At 45.8% G+C, this 21,650-nt stretch overlaps 1 pseudogene across 1 annotated transcript in view; it reads left to right on the forward strand.

Moving 5' to 3' along the window:
- Positions 1-21,650, forward strand: part of LOC124041690 — a 94,096-nt pseudogene that overhangs the window by 37,862 nt on the left and 34,584 nt on the right. The window contains exons 3-4 of the transcript XR_006839978.1: positions 13,800-13,930; positions 14,265-14,458. The product of XR_006839978.1 is annotated as an insulin receptor-like (transcript). The remainder of the gene's footprint in view (positions 1-13,799; positions 13,931-14,264; positions 14,459-21,650) is intronic.

Here is a 21,650-nt window from a genome sequence, read left to right on the forward strand (position 1 = left end):
TCGATCACTTGCCCTCCTGCTCCCGCTCACTTGCCCACCCGCTCACTCGCCCTTTCGCACTCTCTCACTTGCCCACCCGACCTGGCTCACTCGCCCTCGCTCACTCGCCCTCCCGCTTTTGCTCACTCGCCCTCCCACTCTCTTACTAATCGCTCACTCACCCTCCCATTCTCGCTGACTCGCCCTCCCGCTCTCCTACTGTCTCTCACTCGCCCTCGCTCACTCACCCTCCCACCCTCGCTCAATCGCCCTCGCTCAATCGCCCACCCACCCGCCCTCGCTCACTCGCCCTCCTGCTCCCGCTCACTTGCCCTCCCGCTCCCTCACTCACTCGCCCTCTGGCTCTTGCTCACTTGCCCTCTGGCTCTCGCTCACTTGCCCTCGCTCACTCGCCCTCCCACTTTCTTACTAATCGCTCACTCGCCCTCCCATTCTCGCTCACTCGCCCTCCCGCTCTCCTACTGTCGCTCACTCGCCCTTGCTCACTCACCCTCCCACCCTCGCTCAATCGCCCACCCGCCCTCGCTCACTTGCCCTCGCCCACCTGCCGTTGCTCACTCGCTCTCTCTCACTTGCCCTCGCTCACTCGCCCTCCCACTTTCGCTCACTCGCCCCCTCACGCTCTCCTACTGTCGCTCACTCGCCCTCGCTCACTTACCCTCCCACCCTCGCTCAATCGCCCTCCCGCCCTCGCTCACTAGCCCTCGCCCACCCGCCCTCGCTCACTTGCCCTCGCCCACCCGCTGTTGCTCACTCGCCCTCGATCACTCGCCCACCCGCCCTCGCTCACTTGCCCTCGCCCACCCGCTGTTGCTCACTCGCCCACTAGCCCTCGCCCACCCGCCCTCGCTCACTTGCCCTCGCCCACCCGCTTTTGCTCACTCGCCCTCGATCACTTGCCCTCCCGCTCACTTGCCCACTCGCTCTTTCACTCTCTCTCACTTGCCCACCCGACCTGGCTCACTCGCCCTCGCTCACTCGCCCTCGTTCACTCGCGCACCCGCTTTCGCTCACTCCCCCTCCCACTCTCCTACTGTCGCTCACTCACCCTCCCACCCTCGCTCAATCGCCCTCGCTCAATCGCCCACCCGCCCTCGCTCACTCGCCCTCCTGCTCCCGCTCACTTGCCCTCCCGCTCCCTCACTCACTCGCCCTCTGGCTCTCTCTCACTTGCCCTCGCTCACTCACTCATTCGCCCTCTGGCTCTCGCTCACTTGCCCTCCCGCTCCCCCACTCACTCGCCCTCTGGCTCTCGCTCACTCGCCCTCTGGCTCTCGCTCACTTGCCCTCGCTCACTCGCCCTCCCGCCCTCGCTCACTCGCCCTCCCACTCTCTTACTAATCGCTCACTCGCCCTCCCGCCCTCGCTCAATCACCCACCCGCCCTCGCTCACTAGCCCTCGCCCACCCGCCCTCGCTCACTTGCCCTCGCCCACCCACCGTTGCTCACTCGCCCTCGATCACTTGCCCGCCTGCTCCCGCTCACTTGCCCACTCGCTCACTCGCCCTTTCGCTCTCTCTCACTTGCCCTCGCTCACTCGCCCTCCCGCTTTCGCTCACTCGCCCTCCCACTCTCTTACTAATCGATCACTCGCCCTCCCATTCTCGCTCACTCGCTCTCCTACTGTCGCTCACTCGCCCTCGCTCACTTGCCCTCCCGCTCACTCGCCCTTTCGCTCTCTCTCACTTGCCCACCCGCCTTGGCTCACTCGCCCTAGCTCACTCGCCCTTACTCACTCACCCTCGCCCACTCGCCCTCCCACTCTCTTACTAATCGCTCACTCGCCCTCCCATTCTCGCTCACTCGCCCTCCCACTCTCCTACTATCGCCCTCCCACTCTCCTACTGTCGCCCACTCGCCCTCCAACTCTCGCTCACTCGTCCCTCCTACTGTCCTACTCGATCTCTCGCTCTTAATTTAACCATCAATTTGATTGAGTCATGTGCATGCATGCGTGTGCTGGTCATTTCCTTATTAATACTGCGTATGGTATGAGGTGTGAGGCTGGTATATCTAGACCTTTTAGAGTGACAGATTCACACCATGTCAATGTAAACTGGGTTGGTATTTTGTTTCTGTGCTAGTGTGGATCAGCAAACCATAGCACCCTATTCCCTACATAGTGCAGTACTATGGAATTTGGACCTGGTGCTAATGTGCCAAAACTAAGCATTTTTGCATGTCCCTCTGTCAACCCTGTCACTCTGGGAAGATTTTAACCCACTTAATCCCAAAGTTTCACCATTGTAAAGCCCTGGTTAATTGTTGCTTTGATTTCTGAATTTCTGAAGATTTATTTACATCTGTCCGTCATTTTAAGTCAACCCACTGGGCACAGACATCAATTCAATGTCTATTCCACTTTGTTTCAATGTCATAATGGCCGTGAAAAGGACGTGGAAGAACATTGATTTTAACCAGTGTGTGCCCAGTGAGAACCTTTATGTTAACTGAACTCTCGTTTTAATATAGTTAAACTATTCCTTTCAACAGAAACAACGAACATCTAATAGTCAAATCAGAGTAAAAGCAGGCGAGCTGGTACTCTTTGGCTGTTTTCTGATGTTTTGCGGTGGAAAACTGAGCGGATTGAGCATAACGCCAGCCTGTAACCCATAGACTTGCTTGAATTACCACTCCCAGTTGCACACTATGCTTCCATTCCCCCTGTCACAAGGGGATTCTTGGATGATTGAAGAAGAAACTGTCAACCCTGTTACTTCATTTAAGGCACTTACGACAATCTTTTTTATTTAACCTCTTGATGGTTAAACATGTTTGAAGTTTAACACGTGCCCTTTATCACAATGTTAAAATGAGGTTACAAGTTACATTTATCAAAAGGCATTGAATACCCATATAGGATACCATTTGTGACTCAGTCACAGGCCTTTTTTTTGGCATTCAGCAGACGCTCTTTTCCAGAGCGACTTAGTTACTGCATTAATCTTAACATGGCTAAGTGGGACAACCACATATCACAGGCATAGAAAGTCCATTTTTCTTCAATGTAGCTATCATTAGAGTCAGAGCTAGAAGGAGGGGTCAAGTGCAAGTTTCAGGTGAGGAGGATACTGTTTGAAGAGGTAGGGTTTGACATTTTCGGAAGATGGGCAAGAACTCTGCTGTCCTAGCTACAGGGGGAAGCTGGTTCCACCATTGGGGTGCCAGGACAGAGCGAAGCTAGGACTGGTTTGAGCGGGAGCTGCCCTTCAGCAGAGAGCATAGCCTGAAGGTAGGGAGGGTCAGTTTCTGTTTCGTAGGTAAGCACCATGTAGGTAAGCACCATGGTCTTGTTGTGGATGCGAGCTTCGACTGGAAGCCAGTTGAGTTTGCCTAGGAGCGGGGAACATGAGAGAATTTGGGAACTCCAGGTGGGCTGCGAGTTCTGGATAAGATGCAGGGGTCTAATCCAGGACAAGTGCCTGGATTAGGACCTGTGCTGCTTCCTGTGTGAGGTAGGGTCGTACTCTACGGATGTTGTAGAGCATGAACCTGCTGGACCGGGTCACTGCTTTGATGTTTGCAGAGAACGACAGGGTGTTGTCCAGGGTCACGCTAAGGTTCTTTGCACTCTAGGAGGGTGACACTGTGGAATCGACAACCCCAATGGAGAAGTCTGACTGGGTAGGCCTTCCCCGGGAGGAAGAGCTGTTCCGTCTGGTTGAGCTTGAGGTGGTGGGCCGACATCTAAGTTGAGATCTGCCAGGCATGCAGAGACGCGTCCCGCCACCTGGGTGTCAGAAGTGGGGAAGGAAAAAAGTAGTTGTCATCCGCATAGCAATGATAGGAGAGACCATGTGAGGATATGATGGAGCTGAATTACTTGGTGTATAGAGAGAAGAGGAGAGGGCCTAGAACCGAGCCCTCGGGGGCAGTAGTAGTGAGAGTACATGGTGAAGACACAGATCCTCTCCATATCACCTGCTAGGAGCGGCCTGCCAGGTAGGATGCAATCCAAGAGTGTGCAGAGCCTGAGACGCCCAGCCTTCACGGTGTTGATGACAGTGGATAGATCTAGGAGGATAGGAGCAGAGGAGAGAGAGTCCACTTTAGCAGTGTGGAGAGCCTCTGTGACAGAGAAGAGAAGTCTTGGTTGAGTAAGCTGTCTTAGTTAGTTGGTTAGGGTCAAGAAGATCGTTCTGAGAGAGATAACGAGAAAGTTGATCAGAGACTGCACGCTCAAGTGTTTTGGAAATAAATAAAAGGGATACAGGTCTATAGTTGGACGTCAGATGAGTTGAGTGTTGGTTTCTTGAGGAGGGGAGCAACTCGGGCCATTTTGAAGTCAGAGGGGATGTGGCCAGGGATGAGTTGATGAGGGAAGGGAGAAATTTAGGTTGGTTGGGGATGGGGTCGAGCAGGCAGGTTGTTGAGAGAACAAACCTCACTAGTCGCAGGATGTCGTCTGGAGAGAAAAAGGTCAAGGGGTAGAGTAGGTTTGTGTGAGGGAGACCCGTGGACTCAATAAGCTGAGTGAATGAGGAGCAGATGTCGTGAACCTTTTTTTCAAAGTGGTTGACAAAATAGTCCACAGAGGGAGAGGGGTGGAGGATTAAGGAGGGAGGAGAAGGTGGAAAAGAGTTTCCTAGGGTTAGAGGCAGAAGTGGTAGAGTGAAATTTAGAGTGGTAGAAAGTGGTTTTAGCAGCGGATACAGAGGAAGAGAAGGTAGAGTGGAGGGAGTGAAAGGATGATAGGTCCTCTGGAAATGTTGTTTCTCCATTTTCGCTCAGCTGCCCGCAGCGCTGTTCTGTAAGCTCGCAATGAGGGCACCTGTTGGGCGAAAGATGCAATGTTAAGCTTGAGTCGACAAGTGTCAGTGACCGCATGGAATTCAAATGAGGAGAAGGACAGATGAGAAATTAGGAGACCACCACCGTGATGACCAGATGCTATTGGACTATGAGAGAAAACATAGTCAGATGAAGAAAGAACAACTGGAGTAGCAGTGTTCTCTGGGGTGATCCATGTCTCCGTCAGGGCCAATACGTCAATGGACTGAAGGACGGCATAGGCTGAGGTGAACTCAGCGTTCTTGCCCACTGTTTGGCAGTTCCAAATGCTTCCAGAAACAAGGAATTTCACATGGATTGTGTGTGCAGGGTACATTAAATTAGAATAGTTGTAGCCGGGGGACGGGGAGCATCTGTACAGCCTACAGGGAGAGGTGCGAACAGGTATAGAAAAGACACACGTAGTTGACAAAGCTACAAAAGAGCAAAATTATCATTTGTAAATAACTAGGTAAGATACTAAAGTGAGAGAGTGGTGTGGAGCCTTCCTCTCTTTCCTTCCTGGAACAACTCTGCAGAACCATCATTGTTTCGGCGACCGTCTTAGTTATGCGACAACACTGAACACTAATAGCTATTTGCCTAGCATAGATGAAACCACTCCCCCCTCCAATACAGCCACTGATTACCAAAACAAGTCACAAATTGACCTGCCCCTTGATCCTGGTTGATGTCAATAAGTATCTGCAAATTATGACCAGTAAGTTTACACACCAAGTAGGCCTCTGGGAAGACAGGCAGCACTTCAAGTAAATGTACCTAGCTAGCAAAAAGATGGTACTAGACCACAACATATAAAGACAAAACAATGGTACTTATCACTCCTTATCACAGCCCTGATTCATTGGGCTGGCCTTTGTTTGGATCAGCAGAGAGGGAGCGACTGCAACAATATCAACAGAGTTACACTGTTCAGAATAGGTGACTACCGTAATTTCTGGACTATTAAGCGCACCTGAATCTAAACCGCACCCATTGAATTTAAAAATATATGTATTTTGTACATAAATAAGCCGCACATGTCTATAAGCTGCAGGTGCCTACCGGTACATTGAAACAAATGAACTTTACACAGCCTTTAAACGAAACACGGCTTGTAACATAAATAAATTGGCTTTTAAACCAAACACCTCTTTTAACAAAAATAAATAGGCTTTAACGAAACATGGGTTGTAACAGAAAGAAGAAAAAAATAGCAGTAAACAGTAGCCTACCAAGAAAGTCATTGGTCACTATCTTCCTCCTCCTGTGCACTGAAACCACTGAAGTCATCTCCTTCGGTGTCGGAGTTGAATAGCCTCTGAATTGCTTCATCCGATGTTGGATCGCTGCCCTCTTCAACACGCAGCAGTCCAGCCTTTCGAAACCCGTTGATGATAGTGGATTTTTTGACGATGCTCCACGCTGTCAGCAGCTCTATTTCCTTTTCCAACAGCCAGATCGATCGCCTTCAACTTGAAAGCTACATCATATGCATTTCTCCGTGTCTTTGCCATGATGAGGGTTAGAAAATGACTACCGTAATCAGAATGATGGGAAGTTGGAGCGCGCTCGATTTACGTCATATTATGTGACGGTGCTCAGTTTTCTGGCGGCATGAATCTTGTGAAAGCGGGAAAAATCCATAAATTAGCCGCGTCATTGTATATGCCGCGAGGTTCAAAGCATGGGAAAAACGTAGCGGCTTATAGACCGGAAATTACGGTAGGCTCCGTATCCATCGACCTTTGAAGCAACTTTTATTTTCCTTGTCAATCAATCTGTCTTTTCTCAGTCTGCGTTATTCATACAACATGGTAGAGGTCGACCGATTTAATTAGGGCCGATTTCAAGTTTTCATAACAATCGGAAATCGTTATTTTTGTATGCCGATTTAAAAAAATATAAAATAATATATATATATATTTTTAAATAACTTTATTTAACGAGGCAAGTCAGTTAAGAACACATTCTTATTTTCAATGACGGCCTAGGAACGATGGGTTAACTGCCTTGTTCAGGGGCAGAACGACAGATTTTTACCTTGTCGGCTCAGGGATTCAAACTAGTCCAACGCTCTAACCACCTGCCTCACGAGGAGCCTGCCTGTTACGCGAATGCAGTAAGAAGCCAAGGTAAGTTGCTATCATTAAGCTATCATTAAACTTAATCAATCATAATCACTAGTTATAACTACACATGGTTAATGATATTACTAGTTTATCTAGCGTGTCCTGCGCACATAATCGATGCGGTGCGCATTCGCGAAAAAGGACTGTCGTTGCTCCAACGTGTACCTAACCATAAACATCAATGCCTTTCTTAAAATCAATACACAGAAGTATATATTTTTAAACCTGCATATTTAGCTAAATGAAAGGTTAGCAGGCAATATTAACCAGATGAAATTGTCACCTCTCTTGCGTTTATTGCACGCAGAGTCAGGGTATATGCAACAGTTTGGGCAGCCTGGCTCATTGCGAACTAATTTGCCAGAAGTTTTGACATAACATAATTATGACATAACATTGAAGGTTGTGCAATGTAACAGCAATATTTAGACCTAGGGATGCCATCTGTTAGATAAAATACGGAACAGTTCTGTATTTCACTGAAAGAATAAACATTTTGTTTTCAAAATGATAGTTTCTGGATTCGACCATATTAATGACCTAAGGCTCGTATTTCTGTGTGTTATTATGTTATAATTAAGTCTATGATTTGATAGAGCAGTCTGACTGAGCGATGGTAGGCACCAGCAGGCTCGTAAACATTAATTCAAACAGCACTTTTGTGCGTTTTGCCAGCAGCTCTTCGTTGTGCTTCAAGCATTGCGCTGTTTATGACTTCAAGCCTATCAACTCCCGAGATTAGGCTGGTGTAGCCGATGTGAAATGGCTAGCTAGTTAGCGGGGTGCTAATAGCGTTTCAAACGTCACTCGCTCTGAGACCTGGGAGGAGTTGTTCCCCTTGCTCTGTCGATGTGTACCTGGTTCGAGCCCAGGTAGCGGTGAGGTGAGGGATGGAAGCTATACTGTTACACTGGCAATACTAAAGTGCCTATAAGAACATCCAATAGTCAAAGGTATATGAAATACAAATGGTATAGAGAGAAATAGTCCTATAATTCCTATATAAACTACAACCTAAAACTTCTTACCTGGGAATATTGAAGACTCAAGTTAAAAGGAACCACCAGCTTTCATATGTTCTCATGTAATGAGCAAGGAATTTAAACGTTAGCTTTCTTACATGGCACATATTGCACTTTTACTTTCTCTTCTCCAACACTTTGTTTTTGTATTATTTAAACCAAATTGAACATGTTTCATTATTTATTTGAGGCTAAGTTGATTGATGTATTATATTAAGTTAAAAATAAGTGTTCATACAGTATTGTTGTAATTGTCATTAATACAAATACATTTAAAAAATCGTCTGATTAATCGGTACCGTCTTTTTTTGGTGTCGGTATCGGCGTTAAAAAAATCACAATCGGTCAACCTATACTACGTGGTATGCGGTCACTTTTGACAGAGTCACTGTTCAGAACAGGTGAATGTTGATCTATCCACCTCTCTCACTCTCTCTGTCTCAATCAATCTCTTCCGCTCTCTTTCTATCTCAATCTCTTTCTCAATCAATCTCTCACTTTCTCATCAATCTCTCCTTTCTGTCTGTAGGCTGGTAAAACAGGACAGCATCTTTATTCTTATCTAACCTTTATTCTGGTAATTTTATTCTGGCTGAATAATTGCTCATTGTTTGCTGTCCCATGAATCTATATCTGATGCTTTGTCTCTGTTGTTTGGGAATGGGGAGTAAGAGGTGTGTGTGTGTGTGTGTGTGTGTGTGTGTGTGTGTGTGTGTGTGTGTGTGTGTGTGTGTGTGTGTGTGTGTGTGTGTGTGTGTGTGCGTGTGCGCGGAGAGGCACTCAACTGCGAGAGGCTGGTAGGGAGGGACTAAGCAGGGACATGGGATGGTACAAGTGGTTAAAGTGCAGTAGACAAAGATGTGTAGGAGAGTAGCAGTTGTGAATGGAACATCAATGGTGTGTGTGTGTCACCAACTGACCTATGTGCTTGAGATGCGCTAGTCATCAACCAGACCACATCAGTTTACAGCTCTTTCTTGCTCTCTCTTTCTTTGGGGGAAAAACAGATGTATTTATTTTCAAATCTCAAAATCATTTTCAGTCGATCGGAAGATCACCATTTTAGACTGTCAGACTCTCCTCATCTCATCTTTTCTCTATTCGATGCTTCTGCAATTATTTAGCAGCTAAATACCCACCTTGTCATGGTAGAGTGTTAATGACCAAGCGACCAGTACGCCACCACCACATTCCCTAGGTCTACATTTCAAATGGCAGGCTATTCTCTTTATAGTGCGCTACCTTTGACCCTACATGGTGTACTTCTTTTTACCAGGGCCCCTAGAGCACTGTACAAAAGTAGTGCACTATAAAGGGAATGGGGTGCCCTGCTATGTTAAGCTAACAAGAAAGATAACGATTCTTACTAAATTACTATATTTAACTACGTTAGGGCTTAATATCACTTCCAGATACCACATAGCACTTTTTTTCTCTCTATTTTTCTCTCTCTTTATCTCTTTCTCTCTTTCCCCATTCCCAGTGAAACTTGCCTCAAATTATTTTGTGGTCATAGTATGATTTCCTGATTACCCAATGTTGTCGTAAGAACAGCTGGGTAATAGCGCTGATATGATAGTCCATGTTTGTTGTTGTTTTGTTTTACGTTTTGAGGGAATTAGGGTGTGTGTGGGTGTGTGTGTGTGTGACATGAAGAGAGCCAGGCATTCCTTCATCATTCCTCCCAGCCTGCATCATGTGATCAGATCCACAACACTCAGTAACATGAACCCAGATATCCGTGTGTGTGTCTGGTTGCAGGCTCTCTTCGGGCAGATTTTCTCTTCAGCCCTGGGATTCAAACTGTCAACCCTCCGGTTACTGGCCTGCCTCTCTAACCGCAAGGCTAGCGCTGCCTGTCCGCCTGTTCTTTCCATATGCCCATTGATAAGCTGTAACTGTTGTTGTGATTTCACACAGCGGCCCTGTGGCTTGAACCACATTCACAGGCTGCGTCTGAAATGGTATCCTATTCACTATATAGTACACACTACTTTTGATCCGGGCCCATAAGGTTATGGTAAAAAGTTGTGCACTGTATAGGGTGCCATTTCAAATGCAGCCACACACAGCATTACTAAAGGACCCAGAATCAGAGAGAACTAAAGTCAGACTGGCAGCTCTTTTCACTGCTCCATAGTGGGCAGGGCTAAGCAGAGAGGAGCCCCATACCCTCTTCACAGTACTCAGTCAAACCAAGCTGAGCTGTACTACTTTGGCCTGGTTACGCTTAAATATTGCGACAAGGAGAAAAAACGGTTAATTAATGTTTGCAAAACAATGTCCATACATGCTAGAACACGACAGTGCAAGAAGATATGTGATAATATGCTAACCATAATGCTAAATATTTTCTGATTTCACATCTGATTGCCACCTAAACTCTCAAGTCTCACCGAACTGACAGTGTGCGTGAGTAGGGCTCCTACGGGCCGACCCCTTCATACCTCGTGAATGACGTCATTACTGGTTAAAGGGACGATTCTAAAAGTTTCATTTAGGCTTGTGGCGGTCACGAAATTTCATCAGCCGGTGATTGTAAAGCAAATAACTGTCGGTCTCACGGTAATTGACCAGCAATTAACATGAACACATTTAGCATCTCCTGGCGTCCACACAGCCTAAAAGCCACTGATGCAGACCTTTGGAACATCTACATTTTAAAAAGTATAATAAATCCATGGAATATAGCCTGCAATCCATTATTTATTTTAGACGGGTCTAAAGAAACACGAAATGAAGAAAATGTAGTCTATTTCAGAAGAACAGAATAGCATACTCTGAGTTGTTCTTATGTTAGGTCCTGATCTGGCTATGCCAAATGGCTCTGGGCTACACTAGTTCATTTAGCAGACAACATTTGCTTAGTCGTCCGTGGCATTATTTTATAGTATGAAGAATACAATTGAACAAAGCTGAATAATTTAGAAAGGATGTTTCCTCCAAACGATTTGAGGGAGTCCGCACATGGGGCTATTCTGTGTTGAGCGGTTAACACATAGTTGAGGTGAAAATTACAGGCCTCTCATCTTTTTAAGTGGGAGAACTTGCACAATTGGTGGCTGACTATAATTATTGGAAACTGTTGCATTTATATTTTGGTTCAGGATAATTTATTTGACACATCTTCGATAGTTATAAGCAGTGGCGTAGCAATCTCAGTGACTTGTCCGAAATGGCACCCTATTCACTATATAGTGCACTATTGGGCCCATAGGGCTTTGGCCAAAAGTATTGCACTATACAGGGAATAGGGTGTCATTTTGGACACAGCCCGTGTCTCTCCTCATGACAATTCCTCACTGCCACACTGACAAGAGATGGAGTGGGTCAGTTTTTGTATGTGTGCTCGCATCAAAGTGAAGTGTCTGTCTGTTACTATGTGGCTCAGGTTTACTTTTCATGCATGCTGCCTCTGTGCCACTGTGTGAGTGACTGAGAGCAGTAGCAGTGTCTCCAGCACTTAAACGGTTAACTCTCAGCAGCTCCTCTTCTGAGTGGGGAGAGGTCATTTGAATGGCTAGCTTCCCCAACCAGACAACACATTGGTTAAAGCTGAGGGTGGATCTGCGGCTGCCGCTGTACTACAGAGTGGAGTCTACTCCCTTTACTGGATCAGGAGTCTGTTTGCTGTGTGTAGGCCTGCAGTCTGTTTGAGGGAGCGGCAGTGTGTGTGTGTATTTTTATTTGGATGGGAGGGGTCGTCTATGTTGCAGCTGAGTTGAGAGACTGGAGAGGAAAGGGGGGACAGAGGGAACACCCAAAATTCAGAGAAAATACGTCAAGATGATTTTATTGTCGATGTAAGCTTCTCATTCAGAGATGTGTGTATCTACACCCCTCTGTCTAGGATTTGAACAGAGGAAACATTTGATGCAGTTCTATTATCTGTCATTACCCTACTTTTACACAGATAAAGCGTGCACTTGTGCTGGTAAAAGAGTTTATCACTCAGGAGGATGTCAGTCACTTATTTTTCTCATTTCTGTTTTGCTCTGCATTTTCGTAGAGCTATATCTTTAGGTGTGTAAGTGTGTGCGTACACAGTTTGCTTGTTCAGTCTGTTATTCATGCACACAGACTCCAACAGTCCTTGTGGCCTGACCTGAGCCCCTCGTTAGGCTGCTGGTCAATCTTAATCTGTCTCGATAGGACTATATGGGATGAGCTAATCTGGTAGACAGGCAGTCAGCAAGGTGTTTACTTCTCTCTTAACATACACACTGCCAGTGCCAACTGGCTCTGCACCTCAGCGATGGCACTGAACTTTACTGTGTGTGAGCACTCAACCAGTTTATTCTTGGCAGCTTGGCACTAGGTGCGCGTGTGTGTGTGTGTGTGTGTGTGTGTGTGTGTGTGTGTGTGTGTGTGTGTGTGTGTGTGTGTGTGTGTGTGTGTGTGTGTGTAGCTAGGTCACATTGTTAGAAAGGCACCTACTACCATACTCTGTTCAAAGGCACTTCAATCTTTTTTCTTGCCCATTCACCCTCTGAATGTCACCCATACACAATCCATGTCTCAATTGTCTCAAGGCTTAAAAATCCTTAACCTGTCTCCTCTCCTTCATCTACACTGATTTGAAGTGGATTTAACAAGTGACATCAATAAGGTATCATAGCTTTCACCAGGATTCACCTAGTCAGGCTGTCATGGAAAGAGCATGTTTTGTACACTCATATATATTAAATTCTGAGTGAGAAAATGTTGGAGGAAATTGTAGTTGAAATGATTAATTATATATACATTTCAATCAGGACTGACTAGTCCAAATGCTATTATGTACTGTACATAATGAATTTTCTCTCTTGCTACCATTCCCAATTGTATATAATATAGTCAGGAGTTTAGTAACAATGAAGGTCTGTTCCTTTGTACAAATGAATGAACTATCTCCAGACTGTCTAGAATGCTGATTTACAGTGACTGACCTTGGCTTTAGGAGAGGAGGGAAGGCTCGAGAACTATAGGGCCTCTACCGGTGTCATGAAGAGTGAGAACATTTAGGAAACGCTGACGTCATTTTCAGTTTATAACCTGTGGTAAAATGTGTATGTACGGAGTACTCACTTGAATTAAACGCTGTTACCTGACTTTTAAGACTGGTCTCGATCTATTTCATGCATAGTTAATGAATTTACAACTCATTAATGAAATAGAGAGAGTGTGAATTTGGTTTTGGCTACAAAACATATAGGAATTTAGAATTCCTCTAACAGAAAATTAAATGCGCAAATATCATACCCCCCAAATGTTAACCTTCTCTCTATATTCATGGTAACATCCACATTGGTCACATCCACAATGCAAAAGTGTTTAGAAACATATTTTATTCTTATTTACAATAAAAGTGACTCCAAAATGACACACTACATTATTTACCATTAATTTCTATTGGGCACAAAATAATCAGAAAAATAACCAAAACCAACAGCATCCAACAAATGTGTGGAGTCACTAATTGATATAGTCATTGCATGCTATGAATATGGATCTAAACTTTTTACTACTTTAATACTCATACAAGTGAATTTGTCCCAATACTTTTGGTCCCCTAAAATGGAGGGATTTAAAAAAAGGGATGTACATTTCTTCTAAACGGTTCACCCAATATGGATGAAGATACCCTCAAATTAAAGCTGCGTCTGCACTTTAACCTCATAGTCATTGTATCATTTCAAGTCCAAAGTGCTGGAGGAAGGAGCCAAAACAACAACAACGAAATTCACTGTCCCAATACTTTTGCAGTTCACTGTATCGCTCAGCCAAATGTGGAAACATTCTGAAACTGAGTGAAACGGGCAGATATTACCTGAACTCTTTCTCTCTATGTAAATCCTGTCACTAACCCCCCCCCCCTTCTGCACTCCCACAGTGTGCCCCCCCAGCTGTAAGCACCGGGCCTGTACCAAGGACAACCAGTGTTGCCATGAGTCATGTCTGGGGGGCTGCTCTGAGCCCCAAAACAGCAGCAGCTGTGTAGCCTGCAAGAACCTCCAGCACCAGGTACCGTATGGAGGAGTTCAACACACTTGAGTAACATTTGTCATTCTTCAAGAATTCAAATTCTTGATGGGTGCTAGAGATGTATTTTATTAACCTGTAGATGTATTAACCTAAGTTTTCCCTGTGAAATATAGTTAGATGCGTGCGTGCGTGCGTGCATAATAGACACAAGCTTACTATTGCTGGAGGGGGGAAGCTGAATCAAACAGAATCGTGTTTATTTAAACTTTATTTAAACATATGTCTGTCCAGCAATGGAAAATAGCACTTAAACGTGTTATATTGAATTGATGTGGATGCTTTCCATCAACTCATCCCTATTCCCTAATACCAGGAGGCCTGTGTGGACCGCTGTCCCCAGGGATATTACACCTACAGGGGCTGGCGCTGCGTCCCCTTCTCCTTCTGCCAGGACCTCCACAACAAGTGTAAGCAGAGCAAGAGCAGCGACTGCCATGAGTATGTTATCCACAACGGAGCCTGTATACCCGAGTGCCCCTCAGGATATACTACTGTCAACTCCACCACGTAAGTGTACTTACTGTATATTCAACTCTACACCGCGGTCAACTCCACTATGTAAGTCTATAATACAGTACGATACAACACCATCAACTTTAGCACGTGAGCCTAAGTACTATGTTTGTATGCTGTATGAATTATATTGTCAACTAAACAATGAAGGGTAAGTCTACTCTATACACCACTTAAAATCTCCACTACCTAATGTTAATGCTAAAGTGAAAACCATAACATTTGCATTTGCACAAGATGGTGTATGGGAAAGGAATTTGTACATATGCAGTCGTCTCAATGTGTACATGTCTGCAGTCGTCTCAATGTGTACGTGTCTGCAGTCTTCTTAATATGTACGTGTCTGCAGTCTTCTCAATATGTAGGTGTCTGCAGTCTTCTCAATATGTACGTGTCTGCAGTCTTCTCAATGTGTACGTGTCTGCAGTCGTCTCAATGTGTACGTGTCTGCAGTCGTCTCAATGTGTACGTGTCTGCATTCTTCTCAATGTGTACGTGTCTGCAGTCTTCTTAATATGTACGTGTCTGCAGTCTTCTCAATATGTACGTGTCTGCAGTCTACTCAATATGTACGTGTCTGCAGTCTTCTCAATATGTACGTGTCTGCAGTCTTCTCAATATGTACGTGTCTGCAGTCTTCTCAATATGTACGTGTCTGCAGTCTACTCAATATGTACGTGTCTGCAGTCTACTCAATATGTACGTGTCTGCAGTCTACTCAATATGTACGTGTCTGCAGTCTTCTCAATATGTACGTGTCTGCAGGCTTCTCAATATGTACGTGTCTGCAGGCTTCTCAATATGTACGTGTCTGCAGTCGTCTCAATATGTACGTGTCTGCAGTCAAATCAAATCAAATCAAATCAAATTTTATTTGTCACATACACATGGTTAGCAGATGTTAATGCGAGTGTAGCGAAATGCTTGTGCTTCTAGTTCCGACAATGCAGTGATAACCAACAAGTAATCTAACTAACAATTCCAAAACTACTGTCTTATACACAGTGTAAGGGGATAAGGAACATGTACATAAGGATATATGAATGAGTGATGGTACAGAGCAGCATACAGTAGATGGTATCGAGTACAGTATATACATATGAGATGAGTATGTAGACAAAGTAAACAAAGTGGCATAGTTAAAGTGGCTAGTGATACATGTGTTACATAAGGATGCAGTCGATGTTGTAGAGTACAGTATATACATATGTATATGAGATGAATAATGTAGGGTAAGTAACATTATATAAGGTAGCATTGTTTAAAGTGGCTAGTGATATATTTACATCATTTCCCATCAATTCCCATTATTAAATGGCTGGAGTTGGGTCAGTGTCAATGACAGTGTGTTGGCAGCAGCCACTCAATGTTAGTGGTGGCTATTTAACAGTCTGATGGCCTTGAGATAGAAGCTGTTTTTCAGTCTCTCGGTCCCAGCTTTGATGCACCTGTACTGACCTCGCCTTCTGGATGATAGCGGGGTGAACAGGCAGTGGTTCGGGTGGTTGATGTCCTTGATGATCTTTATGGCCTTCCTGTAACAACGGGTGGTGTAGGTGTCCTGGAGGGCAGGTAGTTTGCCCCCGGTGATGCGTTGTGCAGTCCTCACTACCCTCTGGAGAGCCTTACGGTTGAGGGCGGAGCAGTTGCCGTACCAGGCGGTGATACAGCCCGCCAGGATGCTCTCGATTGTGCATCTGTAGAAGTTTGTGAGTGCTTTTGGTGACAAGCCAAATTTCTTCAGCCTCCTGAGGTTGAATAGGCGCTGCTGCGCCTTCTTCACGACGCTGTCAGTGTGAGTGGACCAATTCAGTTTGTCTGTGATGTGTATGCCGAGGAACTTAAAACTAGCTACCCTCTCCACTACTGTTCCATCGATGTGGATAGGGGGTGTTCCCTCTGCTGTTTCCTGAAGTCCACAATCATCTCCTTAGTTTTGTTGACGTTGAGTGTGAGGTTATTTTCCTGACACCACACTCCAAGGGCCCTCACCTCCTCCCTGTAGGCCGTCTCGTCGTTGTTGGTAATCAAGCCAACCACTGTTGTGTCGTCCGCAAACTTGATGATTGAGTTGAGGCGTGCGTGGCCACGCAGTCGTGGGTGAACAGGGAGTACAGGAGAGGGCTCAGAACGCACCCTTGTGGGGCCCCCGTGTTGAGGATCAGCGGGGAGGAGATGTTGTTGCCTACCCTCACCACCTGGGGGCGGCCCGTCAGGAAGTCCAGTACCCAGTTGCACAGGGCGGGGTCGAGACCCAGGGTCTCGAGCTTGATGACGAGCTTGGAGGGTACTATGGTGTTGAATGCCGAGCTGTAGTCGATGAACAGCATTCTCACATAGGTATTCCTCTTGTCCAGGTGGGTTAGGGCAGTGTGCAGTGTGGTTGAGATTGCATCGTCTGTGGACCTATTTGGGCGGTAAGCAAATTGGAGTGGGTCTAGGGTGTCAGGTAGGGTGGAGGTGATATGGTCCTTGACTAGTCTCTCAAAGCACTTCATGATGACGGAAGTGAGTGCTACGGGGCGGTAGTCGTTTAGCTCAGTTACCTTAGCTTTCTTGGGAACAGGAACAATGGTGGCCCTCTTGAAGCATGTGGGAACAGCAGACTGGTATAGGGATTGATTGAATATGTCCGTAAACACACCGGCCAGCTGGTCTGCGCATGCTCGGAGGGCGCGGCTGGGGATGCCGTCTGGGCCTGCAGCCTTGCGAGGGTTAACACGTTTAAATGTCTTAATCACCTCGGCTGCAGTGAAGGAGAGACTGCATGTTTCCGTTGCAGGCCGTGTCAGTGGCACTGTATTGTCCTCAAAGCGGGCAAAAAAGTTATTTAGTCTGCCTGGGAGCAAGACATCCTGGTCCGTGACTGGGCTGGATTTCATCTTGTAGTCCGTGATTGACTGTAGACCCTGCCACATGCCTCTTGTGTCTGAGCCATTGAATTGAGATTCCACTTTGTCTCTGTACTGACGCTTAGCTTGTTTGATAGCCTTACGGAGGGAATAGCTGCACTGTTTGTATTCAGTCATGTTGCCAGACACCTTGCCCTGATTAAAAGCAGTGGTTCGCGCTTTCAGTTTCACGCGAATGCTGCCATCAATCCACGGTTTCTGGTTAGGGAATGTTTTTATCGTTGCTATGGGAACGACATCTTCGACGCACGTTCTAATGAACTCGCACACCGAATCAGCGTATTCGTCAATATTCCCATCTGACGCAATACGAAACATGTCCCAGTCCACGTGATGGAAGCAGTCTTGGAGTGTAGAGTCAGCTTGGTCTGACCAGCGTTGGACAGACCTCAGCGTGGGAGCCTCTTGTTTTAATTTCTGCCTGTAGGCAGGGATCAGCAAAATGGAGTCGTGGTCAGCTTTTCCGAAAGGGGGCGGGGCAGGGCCTTATATGCGTCGCGGAAGTTAGAGTAACAGTGATCCAAGGTTTTACCACCCCTGGTTGCGCAATCGATATGCTGATAAAATTTAGGGAGTCTTGTTTTCAGATTGGCTTTGTTAAAATCCCCAGCTACAATGAATGCAGCCTCCGGATAAATGTTTTCCAGTTTGCAAAGAGTTAAATAAAGTTCGTTCAGAGCCATCGATGTGTCTGCTTGGGGGGATATATACGGCTGTGATTATAATCGAAGAGAATTCTCTTGGAAGATAATGCGGTCTACATTTGATTGTGAGGAATTCTAAATCAGGTGAACAGAAGGATTTGAGTTCCTGTATGTTTCCTTCATCACACCATGTCCCGTTAGTCATGAGGCATACGCCCCCTCCACTCTTCTTACCAGAGAGATGTTTGTTTCTGTCGGCGCGATGCGTGGAGAAACCCGTTGGCTGTACCGCCCTGGATAGCGTTTTCCTAGTAAGCCATGTCTCCGTAAAGCAGAGAACGTTGCAGTCTCTGATATCCCTCTGGAATGCCACCCTTGCTCGGAGGGTGGCAGTCGTCTCAATATGTACGTGTCTGCAGTCGTCTCAATATGTACGTGTCTGCAGTCGTCTCAATATGTACGTGTCTGCAGTCGTCTCAATATGTACGTGTCTGCAGTCGTCTCAATATGTACGTGTCTGCAGTCGTCTCAATATGTACGTGTCTGCAGTCGTCTCAATATGTACGTGTCTGCAGTCGTCTCAATATGTACGTGTCTGCAGTCGTTTCAATATGTACGTGTCTGCAGTCGTCTCAGTGTGGTTTCAGAGGAGTTGTGCCAGTTAGATCGAAATGCTGTAAAAGCTCTTTGCATCACGTCCTGCTAATTTCTGCTGTACAGTGCAGCATGACAGTGCAGTACTGCAAGGCTCCCCTGTTCTACAACGGCTGTGTGTGTGTGCGCATGTGCGGCGCTGCAGTGGGAGTGTGGAGGCGTTGGTTGGCACAGTGTATTCGCTATGCAGACAGTTCAGCAAGTTCAGGTCAGAGCAGCTAGCAAAGCAGGCGGGGAAAACAGGGCAGTGGTGTGTGTGTGTGTGTGTGCAGTGTTTTGTGTTGGGCTACAGAATAAATTCCTCACAGCATTTCATTTCTGCTTGCTATTGCTGTCTCCACTCCATAGCTGAGCCAGTCTGAACTAAGCCAGCTGAGACAGTCACTCATGCAGTGCTAGGCTACAGTGCTCATTGATTTGCCAATAACAATGTTTAAGGTCGTGTGTGTGCTTGTGTGCATTCTAATCCTGGCTTGCCACTAGAGAGAAAAATGTGTGTGTGTGTGTGTGTGTGGTGTGTGTGTGTGTGTGTGTGTGTGTGTGTGTGTGTGTGTGTGTGTGTGTGTGTGTGTGTGTGTGTGTGTGTGTGTGTGTGTGTGTGTGTGTGTGTGTGTGTGTGCGCGTGTGCGTGACAGACTCCAGACACACTAATCATTAGTTGGACAGAGATGGGTCTGGCCTCTTCAGGCCTTGGTGTCTTTTGTTACAGCGTGGCTTCCAGGGTGAAAGCTGGGTAGGAGCTGGCTGTGTGGTTGGGGAGTGGCAGGCTGGAGGGTGGGCCAAGGTTGGTGGCTGGGTAGCTGGAGTCTGATGGCCCCACAGGTTATGGCCTGCATTTCACCACCCATTGTCCTCTCCTCAAATCTCTCCTTCTGTTCTCTATTTTTCTCTCTCTCTCTCACTCTCTCTCACTCACTCACTCACTCACTCACTCACTCACTCACTCACTCACTCTCTCTCTCTCTCACTATATATAATAAGTAGTGTTGTAAGTCATCCCGCCTGCCTATCATTATTGAATGCATCCCAAATGGCACCCTTTTCCCTATTTAGTGTACTACTTTTGACCAGGGCCCCTATAGTGACTATAGTACATTATATACTGTGGTCATTTGCTGGTGCTACAACAGTGTTGCTCTGTCCAACACCACATACCGCCACTCCTCACGTATTAGTTTTGGCAAATCACACATGGATACACGTTTCCATGAAAATATGCTACAAATGCTGCAGGAAGAAACTAGACCTGACCCCATTTAGTTGACTGTACGATTGTTTGGTCGATATGCTATTGATCGGCCAATATTTTTTTAAATCGAGCAGTAACGCATATATTTTTTTGGGGGGGGCACACAAGACACCTGGCTGATTTGCGCCTGTCTCAGTGGGCTTATCCATTGCAGAGGCAACTGGGATGGCGGAGTCCAAGAAGAAGGGGAGGTGGCTAAGATTCACAACGCGTGTCTCTCTCCAGAATTTACTCTCTCCAGCCAATTCATGCACATTGTTTCATAACTTCATTGTGTGAATTGTTTTCCCTTTGATTGTAAAGTCTATCAATTCTCCATTGCATATATCACCAGTAGTACATTTACTGTTAATTCCCATAATTTCTAATGTACAATGTTGGTTGGGTTATGGTAATTTCTGTTAATGCATTCAATACATTATTATTAAAGTCGTTTACTGTTCTCATTGTTGGACTGGACACGTTGTTTGCAGAGCGCATAACCTATGCTACCGATACAAGATTTGGTTTATGGAATTCAAGTTCGACTTTTGTAAATTCATTAATTTTCTTTTGTTTGGAGCGCTCATGTCATTGTTGAGTAAGGACGTGCACCTGATTACGCATAGAAGTAGGCCTGGGCTATCTGGTCTGCTCACAAATGTGAGCCTATAAATGTGCCCATATGTGGATCTGATATTATTTCTGATTGTCTTAACTCACCACCACTAATGAGCTGTGGAGCTTCTCAAGTAATGTTTTCTTCACCTCAAACAGCAAGTGAAGAGTCCATCCATTGACAATGACAATAGTTCCTTAATGTACAGTGCATTCAGAAAGTATTCAGACCCCTTGACTTTTTCCAGATTTTGTTACGTTAAAGCCTTATTCAAAAATGGTTTTAATTATTTTTTTTTCACTCATCAATCAAGACATAATACCCCATAATGACAAAGTGAAAATAGGTTTTTAGAAATGTTTGCAAATTTATATTAAAAACCCCCAGAAATACCTTATTTACATAAGAATTCAGACCGTTTGTTAATGACACTCGAAATTGAGCTCAGTTGCATCCTGTTTCCATTGATCATCCTTGAGATATTTCTACAACTTGAATGGAGTCCAACTGTGGTAAATTCAATTGATTGGACATGATTTTGAAAGGCACACACCTGTATATATAAGGTTTCACAGTTGACATTGCATGTCTGAGCAAAAAACAAGCCATGAGGTCAAGGAATTGTCCGTAGAGATCCAAGACAGGATTTTGTCGAGACACAGATCTGGCGAGGGTACCAAAACATTTCTGCAGCATTGAAGGTCCCTAAGATCACAGTGGCCTCCATCATTCTTAAATGGAAAAAGATTGGAACCACAAAGAATTCCTCGAGCTGGCCGCCCTGCCAAACGGAGCAGTCGGGGGAGAAGTGCCTTGTTCAGAGAGGTGATCAAGAACCCGATGGTCACTCTGACAGATCTCCAGAGTTCCTCTGTGGAGATGGAAGAAACTTCCATCAGGACTACCCTCTCTGCAACTCTCCACCAATCAGGTCTTTATGGTAGAGTGGCCAGACGGAAGCCATTAATCAGTAAAAGGCACATGACCGCTCACTTGGAGTTTGCCAAAAGGCACCTAAAGTGTCTCAGACAATGAGAACAAGATTCTCTGATCTGATGAAACCAAGATTTAACTTTTTGGCCTGAATGCCAAGTGTCACATCTGAAGGAAACCTGTTTTTTAGCAGCAG

Source organism: Oncorhynchus gorbuscha, linkage group LG08 (assembly GCF_021184085.1).
Source record: "Oncorhynchus gorbuscha isolate QuinsamMale2020 ecotype Even-year linkage group LG08, OgorEven_v1.0, whole genome shotgun sequence".
Lineage (NCBI taxonomy): Eukaryota > Metazoa > Chordata > Actinopteri > Salmoniformes > Salmonidae > Oncorhynchus > Oncorhynchus gorbuscha.